This window comes from Eucalyptus grandis, chromosome 8, assembly GCF_016545825.1.
Source record: "Eucalyptus grandis isolate ANBG69807.140 chromosome 8, ASM1654582v1, whole genome shotgun sequence".
Classification (NCBI taxonomy): domain Eukaryota; kingdom Viridiplantae; phylum Streptophyta; class Magnoliopsida; order Myrtales; family Myrtaceae; genus Eucalyptus; species Eucalyptus grandis.
The window spans coordinates 55,023,666-55,042,797 of record NC_052619.1 but is presented as its reverse complement, the minus strand read 5'-3'; the positions used below and the strand labels follow the sequence as shown (position 1 = coordinate 55,042,797).

The 19,132-nt window shown below is 40.5% G+C and overlaps 2 long non-coding RNA genes across 2 annotated transcripts; one reads left to right on the top strand and one right to left on the bottom strand.

Moving 5' to 3' along the window:
- Positions 1-2,733: 2,733 nt before the first annotated feature.
- Positions 2,734-3,410, bottom strand: LOC120287691. The gene is made up of 3 exons (XR_005545940.1): positions 3,357-3,410; positions 3,013-3,139; positions 2,734-2,873 (listed from the first exon to the last, which is right to left on the bottom strand). It is a non-coding gene; the product is annotated as an uncharacterized LOC120287691 (long non-coding RNA).
- Positions 3,411-14,118: 10,708 nt separating this feature from the next.
- Positions 14,119-15,336, top strand: LOC104417486. The gene is made up of 3 exons (XR_005545941.1): positions 14,119-14,153; positions 14,923-14,989; positions 15,118-15,336. It is a non-coding gene; the product is annotated as an uncharacterized LOC104417486 (long non-coding RNA).
- The last annotated feature ends 3,796 nt before the right edge of the window (positions 15,337-19,132 follow it).

Below are 19,132 nucleotides of genomic sequence, written 5' to 3'. Positions count from 1 at the left end.
AATCTGTTTTTTATTTTATTTTTTTGGTCAGAGCTATAACCTGAGTTAACAAGCCAAAATCCAAGCGCATTTGAATTAGCCAAGCAAGCTTTGAAGCCCCAACAAGTTATAACGTTAAAGAAACAAATGCTTTGCTATTCACGTCATCACCTCGATTGGGTTTGAATTGCTAATGTCTAATACATTAGAATAAGAAGCTTAGCATTAGACTTTTGGATCCTTTTTCTTAGAACACTCGCAATTTTCAAACATTCAGATTATTTTACCAGTAGATGTTCACCTAGGAGTCGAACTTCCTCAAAATTTTTGACAAATTTTACTTTATGCAATAACACTAAACACGTCGAATGATCAAGTTTTGGAGAATAGGTGCTTGAGCAGCGACTTCTCAAGCAAAGAAAGATGAAAGAATCACCCTACAATGAAGGAACCTGACATAGTTTGTTTAGATGTCAGAATATATATAGGGTCATTCACGACATCATACCGAAATTAATTTCTTAGTTAAGATGGTAGACAGTCCATGTGAAAGATCATACGCCGAGAGCGTTACTTTTTGTCATCAAATTTCTCCCAGTCTAAACTAAAGGTTTATAATGTAAGAAAGACCCGATTAAGAAACCCCAGATTATCCTAAGTACACGGTATACAAGCGTTAATTTATGTAAATTCATCAGTCCCTTCAGGCTGTGTACTTGCACGTGAAAGCAGCAGTTCTGTCCCCACCAGATTCTCCTGTCAAAGCAGGAAAATGGATGATCGCTTTTGTTAGTGTTTTGCAACTACAGCAATAAATCTTTGTTCATGAACATGTCGTCGGCACTGCGTCTCTGTCTATGGCGAGGCTTCAGGGACGAGACCAAAGAAATGTCCCTCCATGCATGGTGAATTTACTAGTGAGGCGTGACAGGCTGCATCGGATCACCAATCATTAGATGGATCGGGATTCTGCTCCCACGAATTCATTCTAACTAAATAACCAAAAACAATGAAAAAAAAATAAAAACAATAGTATGCTCATGTTCGAACTGGAGAAAAAAAAGATCATCTTATGCACTGACGATCGGATTGGTTAGTTCAGAATTATTTGGTGTTCGCTAATATGAACGTACAGAGCTGAGTGACAGTAAAAAAGAACAAAGTCGGCTCATTAAATGAAAGATATCAAGCCTGTGCAATATCTATTTAAATCTGTCCACGCTTGAGATATGCAGGGCCAACGTGTGCTCTTCTTTTGCTTGCTTAATTCTTGCTTCTTCCTTTTTTTGAACATTTTAGTTTATCCAAAAGGTTGCTAAGGCGGTGTAAACCTTGATTCACCAAACAGTCAAGATCGATCATTACCCATTCTATACTTACCTCCTCACTTCAGCTTTTTACTGATTTTACCCATTCATCATACTTCACCTGCAGTGGCTACAACTCTCTACTCACCCTTCTTTGAAATCAACTCGCTTTCACATTTTCCTCTAAGAAGTCTCTAGTAAATGGATGCATCTCTTAAGCAAGGACTTGGCTTGTTCATTTTTTTTCCACCTCACGTAGATGAACCAGCAAACCCTTAGAACCTGCATCTGTCCAGAACGTTGAAGGAAGCTCCCTACAAAGGGTGATCATCCCCAAAGGCACTCTGAAGCACTGACATAAACCTAAATTTGAAAAAGTATCAAATAGATTATTGGTCCACAGTGCAAGATGAACATCTAAAATGCATCTGCAAGAATGATCTAAGACGATCGAGAACTCTTAAGTGGTCCACTTTCCATGTCAACTATAATCCCTGCAAATTATTAATCTACTCTTGCTCGCACATACAAGAAATGGCTATGTTGATTAATATATAAATATCCTTGGGATACTATCAACTGATCTCTCTGGTTTGGCTGATCTACTTAGTAAGGAATCATCATAAAAAATGTAAGCCTGTAAAAGGTAATGCCTCTAGTGCCTTGAGTCAGAATGGAATTGAATCCAAGAAAAACATCAGCTGAACGCAGCAGTCTGATTACTACAGAGCCCACATCAGAACCATTGAAACTTGAAAAATTGAAGACAAGGAAAAATTCTGCTTCTTCACAATGCGAAGGCACTGTATGCTATCTAGACTCCAGAACTCTTGATGGATAACTTAATGAAACTCTTATTTACTGGAGTAATGTCACCTATATATGCATGGGACTTGATAATGCTACAATCCTACATCTAGGTGAAAGCCACGCAAGATCAGATTGTTTTGACGAAGATGAAGGCAAAGGCGATTTCCACCACAAAGGGGAGAGTGAAGACATACCTGTGCTATCTTAACTGTGGCTATGCAGTCTGCCACTTTGGGTAACATCGAAGAAAACAGCTTTAACTTGCGTAGGAAAAACAGATGATCGGAATCCAGATAAGGAATTTGGAGAACAGAATGACAACTGATTCTAAAGCCGGTAAGTGCAACATGTCCGTCATAATAAAGTTAGAGATATCATCCTTAGTTACCCTGTTCCTCAGCAATATTGTTAGAAAGTTGATACTAATTATGTCACGAAACAAAGATGCTGCATTTGCATGTTGAGAAGCTTGCTGTGAGAATCAAGCAAAATGTCAGAATCCTTGAGCAGAGTCCCTTAATTGATAGAAAAGCCGATATTTTGACTGCATGATCAAATGGTTAATAGAAACACTTTTCATGCTGCATTTACCTAAGAAAAATTTGGTTATGAAGGTACCAGTCCAGGACAACTCAGGTGAGAGAGAGGCAATCCAGAGGTGCTCCAAGTTATTTTTCTTTTCAAGAATATCATCAATATATGCCACATGGATACATGATGGGATACAGTCCAGTACTTTTTCTAGTGGAACAGAAGAATCTTCTTTTCCATCATAGTCTGCACACATCAACCATGCCATGTAAAATGCACAGTTTAACAACGAGAGAAAGTTATGATATGGAATTCAAAGGTTGCAATGCAGGATGACTCAAAATCCTGAAAGCTGGACAGTTACAAGCCCGAAATATGGATGAACCTGATTAAGCAGAATCATTTGCTGAATGTGCTTGTCCAGATTTGTCAGAAGTGCCTAAACTGCACATGTCAAACAATTTTGGAAAAACCATGTTGAAGAACTCATGATTGCCAAATGCTTTTATAATCTGAAAAACCATGAAAAATTCAAGATCTTCATTAGAGAGGAAGGGGGATGATTGGGGGCAGACTTTAGTTGGGAATTAAAAAGATGAAATCGACCTGAAACAGCACTTTCCGAACAATGTACGGCTGGAAAGTTTCTTGACGTGAGAGCTTGTAAAAGCCCTACATTTTCTAATCGAAGACAATTGCATTTGCGAACACACAATAATCTGGAATTACCTGATCAAGGCTTAAAAGTACCGCTTCCCGGTATTTCTTGTCCGTTTTTGTGCATGCAGAGGATAGCAAATCCAGAGTAGCACCAGCAGCGTTGGGATCGTCCTTGGAGATCGCTTGATGGCAAGACCTTGAAAGAGAACCCAAGGCAAACAAAGAGCCTCCTTCCCCTACAATATTGTAAGAAGAAATTGACAGATTAACATCTAAGAAGGCAAGGAATTTGTTTTATTATTATTATTATTATTATTATTATTATTATTATAAAGTTTAACTGGTATGGTATGTGATATAATTCAGCCTTTGTTCCTGCTATTCTAGTTTCATGCCATTGCGTTAGTACTTTAGAAGACAAACCGCACATCGCCTCTCCTGTAAAAAAGTCCAAGACATTTCCTACCTCCCATAATTGACCTGAAAGTTCTTCCATAAGTGATATGCGCAATGATGACTGGGAGACAGTGATTTACCCAATACTTCACCAAGCTTGCAGATTGCCTGGGCAGCCTGCAAATTCAATCACAAAAAACAATCAGGCATTTGGATTTCATATACATAAGAGATGAGCAACTTAAGATCTTTAAGACAGACATATCTCGGAAGTATATTTTTTCGGTATTAAACAGAGCGTCTTTAAAGATCAATATGCAATACACACATTATGAACTTGCTTGTTTCCAATGCAAGCTTTTGGACAAAAATGGGTTATAAAAATTGGTATCATAACGCATGTTACGATTTTAAATCCTGGCGCTCCCTCATTCTCTTCTATCTTGCTACCTCTATTTAAATGCTTTTATTCCCGCATCCAGTTCACGCATAGATTATGTGCTTCATATGTGAAGATCGGCTTGCATGTGAGGCATTGTGGAATCTTTTTTCTCAGGGATTTTGTTGGCCAGTGCTCCTAGGACAATTATTAAGTAACTCAATAATAAAGATACTACAATTTTCTCGTACATTGTTTTTTCTTATTTTATGTGCAATCAATACTCTGGAAATAAAAAATTCCCACCTTAAGCGTGCTTAACAATGCCCCAAGACATTCATTAACAAGAACCTTTCCTTATAAATTACAGTTTTGGGTAAAACACTAATTTCAAAAAACAAAAACCAAAAGCAAAAGCCTACCTTTTTTTTAGCCATAAGTATCTTAACCACAACATTCCAAACGAATGGAAGCCCTTGCGAACTTAAAGTCAATGTATGTAAAGACAGAAACGGAGCAAGATAGATAGGCTCTGGCTCTGTTCGCCATCGTTTCCCACTTTGTATATGGTGTGAGGTGATCGATGAAGCTTTTAATCACAAGGAAATGTCCAAAAAAGGGGGGAATCCCCAGTCTTCATTCGGTTCTGCAGATTAGCGCTTGCTGTATCGATCCTCCGCTCTACTAGTGCATTGCACAGCATGAAGTCTGATAAGACAAAAGTATATACGTATAGATATATGTTCTGTGAGGTTATATTAGCACAAAAGTATCCACCGATCGGGTCGCCATGTGTTATACCTTGAATCATGTGTTCCTTGCTCTTCTGAGTGAACGAAATTTTATGTTAGACCAAAAAAAAAGAGTAGGGGAGAAGTACTCTCGCTTCCCCCCGCGGGAATTCAAGCCAGGATTGACTTGCGTATTAGATGGTCCCACGGCTCGAGGATTGGTCCGACCTGGCCTCGCTGCACCGGTCACGATTTTTGCGATTTTATTTTTAATCAAATAGAAAAGTTAGGAAGTACAATTACTCATTCTTGGTGTCGCCACCAAGGGAGTGCACTAGTTACGGAAGGTTCCGTTTGAGCATATCAACTCAATCCAACACTAGGTGTATGAGTCTGTCACTGTAACTCGGGATGTCGACGGTTTGGTTCAGTTCAGATTTTCAGGGAATCCGGGCCGAAATGAATTGTGACCTAAACCAAATATGATTCGAACAGAAAATTTGGTTTAGTTTAGTTTGATTTTTCAATTTTCCTTTTTTTGCCCTACTTTTTTTTTGACATTGTAGCCCCATTGATATGCTAAAAATCTAGTCTTTCTGCTTGAGGTAGCAAATCCACAAAATGATAAGAGGCTATATGTGACATCCTGAAATCCGAGTCCTCTGAAGGACGAGTGGATGTGAATTTCGTCAATGCATTGTTGGTTGATCTCACTCAGAATTGATCACTCCTGAGATACTGACCTTGAGGGGAAAGGCTAATGAGGACAAAACTCGTATGACTAAAGGACTCGACCTGGGAAAACGACTCGACCGTGAGACTTGCGTGAGGATGATCCTGTAGATAGGCAGGCCGATTCTAAAGATGACTAAAAGTCGATTCGCGGACAGAACATAATGGAACGACAGTGATTCCGTTTACTGTTATCAAATCCACGAACGACCCTATGTCGATCCTCAATAATCGTGTACTTTGAAATAAGAATCTATCCTCCGTAATTTCATGCAGTTAAGGACGTCCATGTGGCATCCCAAATTTAATGACAAGCTATAAGGTGCGTTGAAGTTCCTAATTAGGTGATAGAATTTCTTTTGGCTTATGCCTTAGCCAATTTGTCTTTTAATTTGATGATTTGTGTATTTAAATTTATAGATTAATAATTGGCCATGAGATTTATAAATTTAAATCTTAATAAACAAAGTGTCCCAAGACTTTGGCCAAGATGAAAATTTGAATTTGGAAATATTTATAGAAAGGAATTCAAAAAAAAAAAAAGGAAAAAGGGGTTGAATTTTGGAATGGGCCTTAGACCCATTTGGCCTAAGCTTAGTGGGCCGAATGGCCGGCCAAATGGAAGCCCACAAGAGGGAATTCGACCAGCCCAAGAGGAGTGGCCGGATGGCCCAACTCCAAAGCCCAACAAGCCCAAATCCAATTCAAAAATAAAAATGACAAGTGGCAAATGGCAAGAGCATGCATTGGTGGGATTGTAGGCAATCTCATGATTGCTAATCATGAGATTAAGGGAGTATAAAAGGGATGAGGAGAGAGATGGCCGGTTCCTTGCTTCATTCGGCCAAGAGAGGGTGAGAGAGAGAGAGAGAGAGAGTTCGAGAGAAAGGGAGCAACTGAGAGGGGAAGGAGGCGGAGCCTAGGGGTGCTGCCGTTCGTTCGCCGTCCGATCGCCGTGTCCCGCCGCCGTTCGTTGTCGTTTGTTCATCTTAGAGGCAAGTGGAGTCCGTAACTTCTCTTGCATGTTTGTTGTGGTGGTTGCATGTTCGATTATAGGTGTGATTTGTGCGAAAAACCGAGGTAAGAGTTGGTTATTTGCAAACCGTGTGACTGTTCTTGTTCGGTTTGTTGGAGTCAGTAGCTTGTTCGAGTTTGCATGTGTGTTTGGAGTCCGATTTTGGATTTGGTGTCTTCATGAAAGTTGAAGCTAACGTCTTGTACTATTACATACTAAAAATTCGTAGAAAAAGATGGAGATTTGAGGGGTCAAAAGTTCTATTGTACGGAGACTTTAGATCTGCGAAATTTTTACTGACCTCTTGTTGATTTCTTGATTGCATGTTGATTTCTGTTGGAGATCTCACTTTGTTGTCTTCTTTAAAGTTTTAGGTAACATCTTAAACTACAACATACTCAAATTTTAATAGAAATGAACGAGTGTAGCCTAGTAAATCGGCTAGATCTTGGAGATGATTGATTCTGGTGAGGTGTACCGAGACACCCGAGACTTCAAGGACTTAAATGGTGACCCTACTTTGGTTATTTGACCTAGATCTCTTCATGAAACTTGTAAAGGACACCTTGGTACATAACATACTCAAATTTCAGAGGAAAATAAAGAGAATAGATGGGTGAAATCTAAAAATTTCGGAGATGTGTGTTCTGGACGACGCGGTCGTGGTTCCAGAAGCTTCGTAGGGTTGTAGAAATTAATATAAAAATAATTTGGCTTAGAGTTCTGCATGAAAAGGGTACGAAAATGTCTTGGCTATCATCCTGTAAAATTTCGTAATTTTTGGAGACCGAATGGATATTTTAATTGAATTTATTCGGAAACTGTGCATTGGGTTTGAATCCGAGAATTTTAGGATGTTTTTGGAAGAAATTGTGAGATTAAGTAAAAATTTCAATTTGGCCATGAATTTTCCAAGTGATTATCATCTTATGGGTTGATTTAGTAATTTCTTGAATTTCGATAATTTTGGAAATTATTGATATTAAATTAAATAATTAAATAATAATAAATAATAATAAAATAAAATAAAATAGATTTTTTTTTTTTTTGGCCATGGATTCAACTTCATTGTGTGGCACTTGTGTGATGAGGTCTTTGTACATGTATTAAGTTGAAATGCATATGTGATAAAGCTTTGGCATGTGTATGACATGTGAATTGAAATGCAAGTGTGATTTGTTTGATGCCATGCCAATTGCCATGTTAAATTGAGATAAAAGGATAAATGTGGATGAGGAAGTGGTTGTGGTGGAGGATGATGGCCGGAATGTACGGAGTTACATTGCCGGAATTCCCTGGGAGTTTCAGGATGCTTGGAATGTGGGGGGCCGGAAGCCCTGTCGGAGGTTTCTGCCCGAAGGGAATGCCTCGTGATGCTAGTTGAGATGCGAGATGCCCGGAATGTGGGGGCCCGGAAGCCCGGTGGCCATGGGATGGCTGAGTTTGCCGGGAACCCTGTCGGAGGTTTCTACCCGAAGGGTTGATGATGAGATTGATGATTTGAGAAATGGGTGATGTGGTGATCAAAATTGAAAGATAAAGATGATAATTAACTCATGACATGATGATGCATGATGATGATGACAAGTGATGTGATATGATGATCACCTATGATAATATATGCATGATGATGCATGATGATGATGACATGTGATGTGATATGATGATCGCCTATGATAATATATGCATGATGATGCATGAGGACGATGGCATGTGATGTGATATGATGATCACCTATGATAATATATGCATGATGATGCATGATGATGATGTGTGATGTGACATCCATGGTATGATATGCATGATGAAATGCATGATGATGATAATGATATATGATATGCCATGATGATGATGATATATATGATGTGATGATGCATGATACGCATGATTACAAGGTAAGTGATGCTTGCAACGTGTGATGATATGCATGATGCATTGGGTTGTTATGGATTTTCCTATCTACTAAGTGGTTGTACTCACCCCCTTTTGGGGATAACATTTCAGATTAGCCAACATGCTGCTTCCTGCCGTCACGCGGGGTACATTTTACGGGATACCATCCGATGTAGAGGTCGAGTGCGTTGAGATAGACCGTCCCTCTGTTCCCGGACTGACTTTTATCCGAGTGCGCTGTCTAGTGATGTATGACGTGGGCCTGGCTGGGGGTCCTGTCATTCAGGAGTTCATTTCTGTGCACGTTCGTCGGGATGGAGCGATGCGAGGGATGTTGCCGCCGCCACCGCCTAATGCACCGAGTTGGGTGTGAGACCTGCGCTCGATGAGTAGGAGCTGGATCTCTTTTTGATGTAGATAATCGACACTTTCGATAGGAGTTCGTACTCGTATGATGTTGAGGGTCGAGAGTTTCTTTTTGAGGTTTTAGGCTGGATGTGGCTGAGTCCTAGCTTTTCCTTATTTGTACCGACCCAAAGGGAATCCCATCTTGCTATATATATGTAAGCAAAGTGTCGAAGTTGTTTATAAAATCCTGATGTTTAGCTGGTGTGTATTTGTATCATGGTTAGTAGGGGGATAGATGGTGATGTTTAATTTGCTTCCGCTATGAGTCGCGTTGGGACCGATCGTTTAAAAAAAAATGTGCCTGTGATTAACGGCGCTTGTTTTAAGTACAATATAGAAAAATGTAATAAAGTGTAACGTCGGCGCTGGTGACGACCTACGAAGGGTTCGGGGTGTCACAGTCCATGCGTCGAGATGTCTTGAACGTGGTTTGGCACGAGTCGGTCACGCGTGAATCCTTACAGCCACCCGTCAGTTTGAGTTGTAACCAAAATGGCATTTGGCGAAATTGACATAGTAAGAGAACTTATTATTAGACTTCGAATTATCAGGAATGTCCGGGATGGACTTTGGATGAAGCTACTTCAGACAGTCGACAGAGCCAGTTAAGCCGAGCAATTGGAAAAAGAAATTTTCGGACCGAGGAAGCAAGCCCGTGAGGTCGTGGGCCGGGCCAAGCCAATGTGGGCCCTAGGCCCAAATTTGGACAGCCACCAAATGGGCCTAAGTCAAGCAAGTGAGCCCATTGGGCCAAACCAACTATTTCTCTTTTGAAGCCCATGCTCCAACTTTGAGCCCAATCAAGCTCAACCAATTTCCAAGCCCACTCCTATTCATGTCCAAGCCCATTTCTTAGGTCCATCCACCAATTTCAGCCCAAGGTCAGATGTGTAATTTGTGCAAGGTGAAATGACCAAAATACCCCTAGTTGTAGGGAGAAAAGGCTAGAGAAGAGAGAGAAAATGATGATGGCTTGGCATGGGGACTTGAAGCAAGCATTGATGGGGGTCTTGACAGCCCTCACTTCACTCTCTCTCTCCCCCATTCGGCCTCCCTCGAACGGAGCTCTCTCTCTCCTCGTTTTCCCTCTCCTTCAGTTTATGCTCCAGCTGACCCTTCAGTGAAGAATCGAGTCAAAAGTGGTCTTCCCGGATGAATCAGCCATCGAGTAACATATCACCGTGACCGGGAGAGACAGACCGTTCCAACGAGCCCAATTTCGTCTCGAACGGAGCCGCCGTCCGGCCTGGGAGCCGCCGGGAACAAACCGGTCGCCGGTCCGTCGGTCCGCCTGCAGCCTGCACTGTTTCGCATTTTCGGCCATTTTTCTCCCATTCCGGTCCTTCCTCCGCCCATCCCAACCTCCAGAAAAACCCCCAAGACCCCCGGGAGCCACCGGTTGCCAACCACTCGCTTGCCGGAGCTCCGATCGGCCCATTTTCGCCATTGAAGCTGCTGGTTTCTTCTCTGCAGTTCAGCCCAGAACAGAAGCAGAAAACAGCAAGGTTTTGGAGACTTTGGGGCTGTTTGGTAACGTTTACATTCTTTTTTGTTACGGGGAACGAAAACAAAAAAAAGTGTTTACTGTTCGGGAACACTTTTGAACAAAAGATGCGTTTGGTAAATTTGTTAAGGAATAAAAAATAAATAGAAACACATTTGGTAAATTTTTGTTCTTTTTTTTGTTTCTTTTAATTTTTTTAATATTTTTATTTTCATTTTTCATTTTTTTCTTTTGGCCGGTCGGCCTCCGGCGAGCCGGCCGATGGCCGGCGGCCTCGCCTAGCCACGGCGAGGCTCACCGTCGTTAGGCGAGGCTTGGCGTCGCCCGGCGCGGGCGAGGCCGAGTCTCGTCTTGGCCGGGCGAGCTCGGGCTCGCCCGGATCCGGCGAGGCTCGGGCTCGCTCGCGCCGGCGACGCCAAGCCTCACCGGGGCCGACGACGCTCTGGCGAGGTCGCCGACCCTCGACGGCGTCGCCGGCCATTGCCGAGGCCGAGGCCGGCGACCGGCCAAAGAGAAAGAAGAAGAAAAGAGGAAGGGAAGAGAAGAGAGAGAAGAAGAAACAAGAAGCAAAAAATTGTTTCTTCAAAATTGTTTTGGAACGAGAAACAATTTTTTTTTGTTTCTTTTCTGTTCTTTTTGAGTTAAACAAAAAAAAAAAAAAAAGAACAGAAACGCAAACAAACGTGTTTCTGTTCTTTTTTGTTCCAGAACAAAAGAACAAAATTTCTGTTCATAAACACTTTTGAGAAGTGAAAACATGCAGGCCCTTTGTGGCCCGTTTTCAAGCCCTTCCCGGCCTCCGTTGGTGTCGCCACTTTGGGGTTTATCGACCGCCTTGGTGTCGTGGTGCCGTGAACTCACCGGCGCGCAAAACCGGTGAGTTTATCCTCTAATTCTTGCTTAGTGAGTTAATGATGCTTAAGGGTGTTTAGATTAGTTTAATTAGGTTTAGATGGTTAGATTAGATTATTCTAACGTAAATTAGATTAGTTGTATGATTAGTTTAATAGATGTTTAATTAGGGCTAATTATATGTTAAATTAGTATAATCTTGTTTAAGCCCTAATTAATTATGTTTATTTAATTAATTATTTCGAATTTATAAATATTATTTTATTAAATTATATTATTATAATATAATATTTAATTATTTAATTTTCGGAATTAAATTTAATTATTTAATAATTTCGAAAATTATGCTTAGGGATGGCGGTCGTTAGAATTTCGCGGCGATCGCGGCGGTGCGGTCGGTTTGTGTTAATTGTATGTTTAAATTGAGAAATTGAGTAATTGATGATTATAGTTAATTATTCCAAAAGATTGAGTGATATTGATTAAGTTGTGGTATTTAACTTGAAAATACCCGGTGTTGGCTTTTAGCACCATAATTGGTTGGTAGGACCAGTTTGAATCTATTGATTGATTGGATGGAGGATTGGTTTGGGTTATTGTTGAATTGATAGCTTTGGCGAGCAGTTGTTTATATATGTATCAGCTTGGTCGAGCAAATATTATATACATATATGCTACAGCTTAGTGAGCTATATATACGCTACAGCTTCAGTGAGCTATCTATATGCTACAGCTTCAGTGAGCTATTATATGAGCTACAGCTTTTGAGAGCTATTATATCAGCTACAGCTTTGGCGAGCTATCATATTATCTATCAGCTACAGCTTTGGCGGGCTATTATACTATCTATCTATACAGCTTGAGCAAGCTACCGTCTATATATTACAGCTTCGGAGAGCATGTGTCGTATTACCGACTGGTTTGATAGACGGTATTGAATGATAGATAGTAATGGTTGATAGATAATACGGATTGAAATGAAAAGATAGATAGTATGATGGAATTGAATCATTGCGAATGATTGGATTGATTGAATTGATAGACCGATGTAAGTGTCGGTAGTTTCAGCTTGTACGAGCTTTGTTTGAATATGAATTGTACTGACGTGCAGGAAAGGGACTGAGACGAGGTAAGTCCTCTATCCTATTTGTGTGGTTAGAGCACCCTGAGGCGTATTCTCTTCCTAATTGAGTCTTAGAGGGTAGGACTCGTTGAGACATTGTCTCATTCCGGTTGTGGGATAATATTTCAGGTCCCTAAATGACGGTCGTGGAGGACCGGAAGTCCTGGAGTTCGGAAGGTGGAGGCTGAAGAATCGGCGAACGTGTCTGACAAGTTGGTCATAAGACAGTTCCCTTTTTGTTGAGCCGGTCTATTTTGTAGTCAATCCAGTGTTGTATATAAACCTATGTGTTTATAATAAAGCTTGTTTGGTTGTGATTGATTGACTGCTTTTCTATCCCAAGTTAGATGTTGTCAGGGGATTTGTTTCGCTTTCGCATGCATAATAAAATTTAATGGGTCGGCGACGTGTCCTAGGAAGTCGCATTTCTATCGACCAGAGTGGGATGTTCGCGCACTCGGAGGATCGGGGCATGACACTATACGCTCTGGAAGATGGCGCGATTTCTTTACCATTGTTTTACTACGCTTGGGCGTGGGTTGAGAATTTTTCAAGCTCGGTTTTATTTCTTTTCAAAGAAAATGAGTAGTGCATGACCCTATAAAAAAAATGGGCGGCTAAAATTTGACTTAACTCGAATGAAAAGATTTGAAGTTTGATCTCTATAAAATTGATCATCTTACTCTTCACAATAATATCTCATGAACATGTTCACTTTTATTTCGTGAACTAATTTATCACTACAACTATAAAATCGCCAAAGCCACCAAACATGGCCCGTACCACGCATTGGGATTTTTATTTTGTGCTATTCTTGTGAGCTAAATGCGAAATAAAAATAATTTTATTGACACCATTTGCGTTCTTAAAAACATTCATTTGTGACTTGCATTGTCAGAGGTTACATGCTCTTTTTACTTCTCACATGGCCGGTGAAAAAATCCTATTAACCTTTGTTCCCAAGGTTTATGGACGTTTTCTTTTATTTCATGTTCTTTGACTTGTAAAGTATTCAATCTCGACAATTGTATGACTCATATATTCAATCAAGCATTTATGGATGACAATACCATGATTTTTAGGACGTCGATCCGTTCCAAATGCATTCGCATCATAATAGTCCAAAAAATTTTAGACAAAATGACTCAATTTAAAAAAGCTATGGGTATTTTTATCTATAAAAAAATCCAGTTCAACATAAGTATTCAGAGATATTATTTGAGAATTAATACACATTATCAAGTTGCCTTATTGAACTCTCAACCCAAGACAAGTGGTTCTGTAATTCACAATTAAGCTCAACTCGTTGATCACTCGAGTTCAATTACATTTTGTTAAAATTTGAACAAGTTGCATGTTAGATCAATTCGTTGATGAATATGAAAACACTTTAACTCGAGAAGCCTGTGGCCATAATGGACCAATTGCATTTTCGTGTATCTCCATGGTTATATATAAAATGATAAATAATATTAACTTTAATTTAGCATGTTCTTTAAAATTTAGTGTGGACCAACTAAATTGAACCCAGCGCAGTCAAAATGCTGATGTGGAGACGTCAAAGGGAGGGAAATCTCCAAAGGAGGGAAGATCGAACCCGACGGAGGACGTCGCCGTGTGAGTCTTCGTCAAACGTCCCGATTTTAGCAGAACTTCCTTCAGTGCCCTCTCGCAAACGACGAAATCACGGAACGCGACGCCGAATATGGCCGCCAACGGAAGAAGATCCCGGGGGCAAATCGGGAAAGATTGTAAAGAATATAAAGTAGAACGGGTCGCGGTTGAGGGCGACAGTGGTTTTGACATGCTTGATTGCTGCAAGTGGGGCGAGAGGTGATCGCTATTCGCGTTTATGTAATCAGTTTGGATTGGGAGTTTTGATAGTGATAAGGTGCGAATAGACAGGCTCTAGCGTTGAGTACGTCGGTTTTGAGGTTAGACATTGAGATTTGTATTGTGAATTTGGCATATTAGGTGTTTCATGGTTGGGGGGAATTGTTGACTCTGTTGTGGAGTTGTAGTACCTGATTGAATGGGGCAAACTATAGCTATGTGATCCATCTGGTGTACAATTGGCAGCTTTCAATTCACGTGACTGATGAGTGTCGAGTTGTACTTGGTTGCTTCTGTTAATCCCTTAGATTACTGAGTTTGGATCAATGCTATAATTGGAATATGGTCAGATTGATCGAATTTCCTCATATTTGTTTGGTACAGATCACACTCTGCTGTTTCTACTTTGGGGAAAAAAATTGTTGAGCGTCTTACGGTGATTGAATAACAGCTGTTCAGCTTTTGTTCAGTTGAGTTATGGCTGTAGCCTGTATGTTTTAGTGGAGTAACTTTGTGGGAAAGTGGAGCCTTACGTTGTTTAGATATTCCTCCTTCATTGCATTGGATTGTGTAAATACTTCTTTCAATTCACAAAGGAATGCAAAAATATATTGAATGTTGTTTTCAGTTGATGTTTCCTTAAAGCGTTCCCCTCACTTGATTTGTCATTATAGCTTGCTAGAGACATAAGAAACTTGATTCATTGCTTGTGATTGAATGAGCTTGAGACTGCATTTTAATCTGAAATTTTATGTACCGGTAAATGCAGAATTAAAAGTGAGGTCCAAGGCTCATAAAGCTGTTTACAATCACACTCTTGCCACAATATTGGTGGAGTATGCATCAGCCATAAGTGTTCTTTTAAAAAAATTCACATTTACATAGAGCGTGTTGTTGTTACGCATCAGTTTTCACCATTTCAATACAATAAAATTGTAATTTAATGCAAAGCTCTTTATTGTAGGTTTACATGTCAGATTTGACAGATCTTTTTAGTTGGACATTGCCTAGATTTTATGGAAAAACCAAGGTAATTTGACTCCCTTTTAATATAGCATTGTTGCTTAGGTTGCGTGAAGAATGGATCTTTAGTACTAAATACCCAATTCTTAAGATGAGATTTCTTGGGCATATGCAGCCTCATCTTATGAGCTTCCGAACTGGTTTTTAATGCCTTTTTGATATGAAAGCAGGGGTTCGAAGTCATTAAACTGATAGTTGACCTTCAGCACTGCTTACAGGTATATGAATCGTTTTACAGTGGCCTATCAGTTTGCATGCTTGTGATGCCTCTATGTTTGAATTGCATCTTATTATCTGTCTCTATTTTTAAACTATTTAATATATAGGCATATATTGGGGTGGCCAAGGACCTTAATGCTATGGTTATTGCTTTCAGAGGTTCTCAAGAACATAGGTATGCATGTTACCTTTTGCGATTCCTCCTCTTACAATTGACATGCAAAGGATTTGATGAAAATTTAAGCTAAGAAGAGCAGCCTTATTGAATGCATACAAAAGGCACATGGGACTACTGTCCATATGAACATAAAAGGGGTGAATCATTTCCACCAAGACAAGGAAGTTACTTCCTTGTAATTTTAGATGGAGTCATGAGGAGATCACATACTTCTCTAATTTTGTTCTGTGAAAAATTCTGTCATGTCTCTTTATCATTTGAGCTTTTCAGTTAGTGATTACTTCTAATGTCTATAGCATACAAAATTGGGTTGAAGATCTCTATTGGAAACAGCTTGACATATTACCCCAGCATGCCTAGTGCCATGGTGTGTTCCAGTGATGATAAGACTCTCACACCTGTGGATACTTCTGATTCGGATTGAGTTACAGTCCTACTCTATTGATCTTTGCTTAGGTTCATCATGGATTTTATCATGCTTATCACAATACAACAATTCAACCTAGATTTTTGGATGCTATTATGAGAGCCAAGGATTTATATGGAGACATCAACATCATGGTGACAGGGCATTCTATTGGAGGGGCTATGGCATCCTTTTGGGGACTCAATCTTGTGGTAAGATAAATTGAAAAATTGTTATGCCTGGGACTTCTGAATTTTATTGGTTTCTTTTCTATTATGTTCTGCCAACTGTTCAGTTTTGGACTGTTAGGACTTATCCGGAATTCTTTGCCAACTATACAATCGTCATGCATAGCATCTTGTTTTCTTACATTTTGGGTAAATCAACCCATAGACAAAACACAAGCAGAATGGGGTGCAAATAGCCCTTTATGCAGACCACCAATTATTGAAGTCTCTAGTTGTGTGAATTGAGTCGTACATTTTAAGCTTTGGAGCTTTGAGTTGGTTGAATACTTAAACGTAATGGGTAAAGACATCCAACCATTCATTACAAAGTTTTTTCTTTCTTTTTTGGTCTGTTTTCATTACAAAATTTACTTGCTGGAAATTTTATGGGATTGTTAATATGTTTATGGTCCGGACATATATCATTTTTAGGCACTTGAAGCTCAAATTTTATGTCTCATAATCTTAAAGTGCTAATGCATTTTACGATAGGTTATATATCGATCCTAAATTTGTGTTTTGTATGCTGTTTCTCTCTCTCTCTCTCTCTAATCAAATAAAGCAGCTCCTCTTCAGTCAGACTACTGGGCTAGATAAACGTATGTATTTGCTAACATTTTTTTTGTTCATGTGAAGTCCTCAGAGAGGTACTAACCGAGGTATACTTGTTTCATCATAACTTTTTTCTAGCTTTTCCTGCTTCCATAATGCACTAGTTATCGTTCTTATGACAGAGAACCTCATCTTCAATACTTTCAAATACTTCATGTTCCCGACCAAACCAGGCAGCTTCTCTATGTCCATGTTCAATTTATCAAACTCAGCAAGTGATTCCAAATTCCAGATTGAGTCCAGTAGTGTCTTTATTGACTTGCAGTTTCTGGAAGACTAGTGTTTAAGGCTTACAAGGGATCCAATCGGGCCGGATAGCTTCTCGTGATCCCAGCTCCTTGCAGAGAAAGCTCAATGGGGAAGTCAGGTGACTGATTGAAGGCTTTGTAGTCAGTAGGAACGATGGCAAGCACAGAGAATTTGTGCACTCTTCAATCCTGGACATTCAAGCATATGCTTTATTGATGTCCTATCGATCAAGGGTTCTCTCACACGTTCCATTTTACCAGGCTCCTTTGGGAGGTGGTGGAGATCAACTTTCTAAATTTATGTGTACCTGAAATCTAGCATCTAACAGCACCATTTCATCATCGAAAGGTCCACCTGACCGAACTGAATTGAGGTCCTACGGCAATCCCTTTGAAGGCAGAAGTCCATGTCAATCTTTCCCTTCCATCTGGGAATTCTCCTTTGATATAGTGTTGGTGTTTGTCTGCTAAAACCAGCATACGAATCGAATGAAGTCAATGTCTAGCAAGTTAGTCGGCATGACTTTTTCCCCCAAAAATCATGCACCCCTTGCTCATTGGTGGGGGGTTCACACCGGTAGCTCTTGCAAACATTTTTTTGTTCATGTGAAAGTCCTCCGAGAGGTACTAACCGAGGCATACTTGTTTCATCATTTTATTCAGTCAGTTCACCGTTCACGCTACTCAATGGTTTATAGCAGCATCTTTATTTGGACTGGCCTCTTTCAGTGATCTTACTCATGCTTAGGGGTGTTTGGTTCCAGCTTTCCCAAGGGGCTTTGAACCCCCAAAGCCCCTTGGGAAAAATTTGAGGGTGTTTGGTTCGGCTTTCAAATGCTACTTGGCAAAATGTTTGCATTTGGAATGCTGAAAGCTGAATCTTTGGGGGACCAGCTTTGAGCATGGGCATTCCGGATATGCGAATTTACTGTTCATCGTTCTTGTTCATCGTCTCCTCCGCCGTTCGCCTTCTTCTTCGCCGTTTGTCTTCTTCTTTGCCAAAGGCGGCGCTCAGCCGCGATCTGGCCACCGAGAAGCCTCGCCTGAGGTCGGGCGACCTCAGGCGGCGTCGCCTGGCGCGGACCTCAGCCGGCGTCGCCGGTCTCACGCGAGCTAGGCGACTGGCGAGGCCGTGCCGCCGTCGAACGGCCGGATCTAGGCGGTCTTGAGGCGGATCGCGCGGAACGGCCAGATCCGCGGTCTTGAGGCCGAATCACGCGGTCGGGCGACAACCCAGTCTGGGTGTCAGGCGGTTGGCAGCGGTGGCCGGCCGCGGGAATTTGATTTCAAATTTTAAAAAATAAAAAATAACCAAAGCTAATTCCAAATGTAAATTTTGTCAAACGGTGTTTATGCTAAGTTGCATTTCAATGCTAAAATTTACTAAACGGTCTAACATTTCAAAAGCATCTTTTCCGAAGATATTTGCATTCCCCCACGATGGCCCCAAAAGCCCAACCAAACGGGCCTTTAGTCTTGTCTGGAAGAAATCTTTGAAAAGAACAGCAGAAACAACAATGATAGCAACTGTCAACACTTAGGGCAACCTCAAGTGGTCAATCGCTTTGCACTAGCACAAGTGGTCAACTCAGCGGAAACAACAATCGGTGAGATGCTCGAGGATTGGGGATGGTCCGACTCAGCCTTCCCGCCCGAGCCATGATGGATTGCGATTTTTTCCTCTGATAAATTTTAAAAAATGCGGGAAGGAGATGTTCAATACAATTATTCATTCTTATCATTACATAAAAATATTGTATCCGTTACAGAAAATCTTGTTTGAGTCATAACCATTCGTTCTATCTGTAAGTATGCAACCCCATCATTGTAACTAATATGGCAAAACTTGAAAAAAACTTCACATAACATTGTGAATGCCTGAAATATTGATTGGTGAAATGTTCGCTTGCGACATGATTTGAACTCGTAGATTAGTGAAAGAGGGCGTGATCCCTCCATCATTGGGTCATCGTGCTTGGATTGCGACTGCAAATTTTCATGTTCAATTTTATTCTTTTCTCCTTTGAAAGTGAGTGGTGCATCAACCTGATAAAAAAAATGAGTGA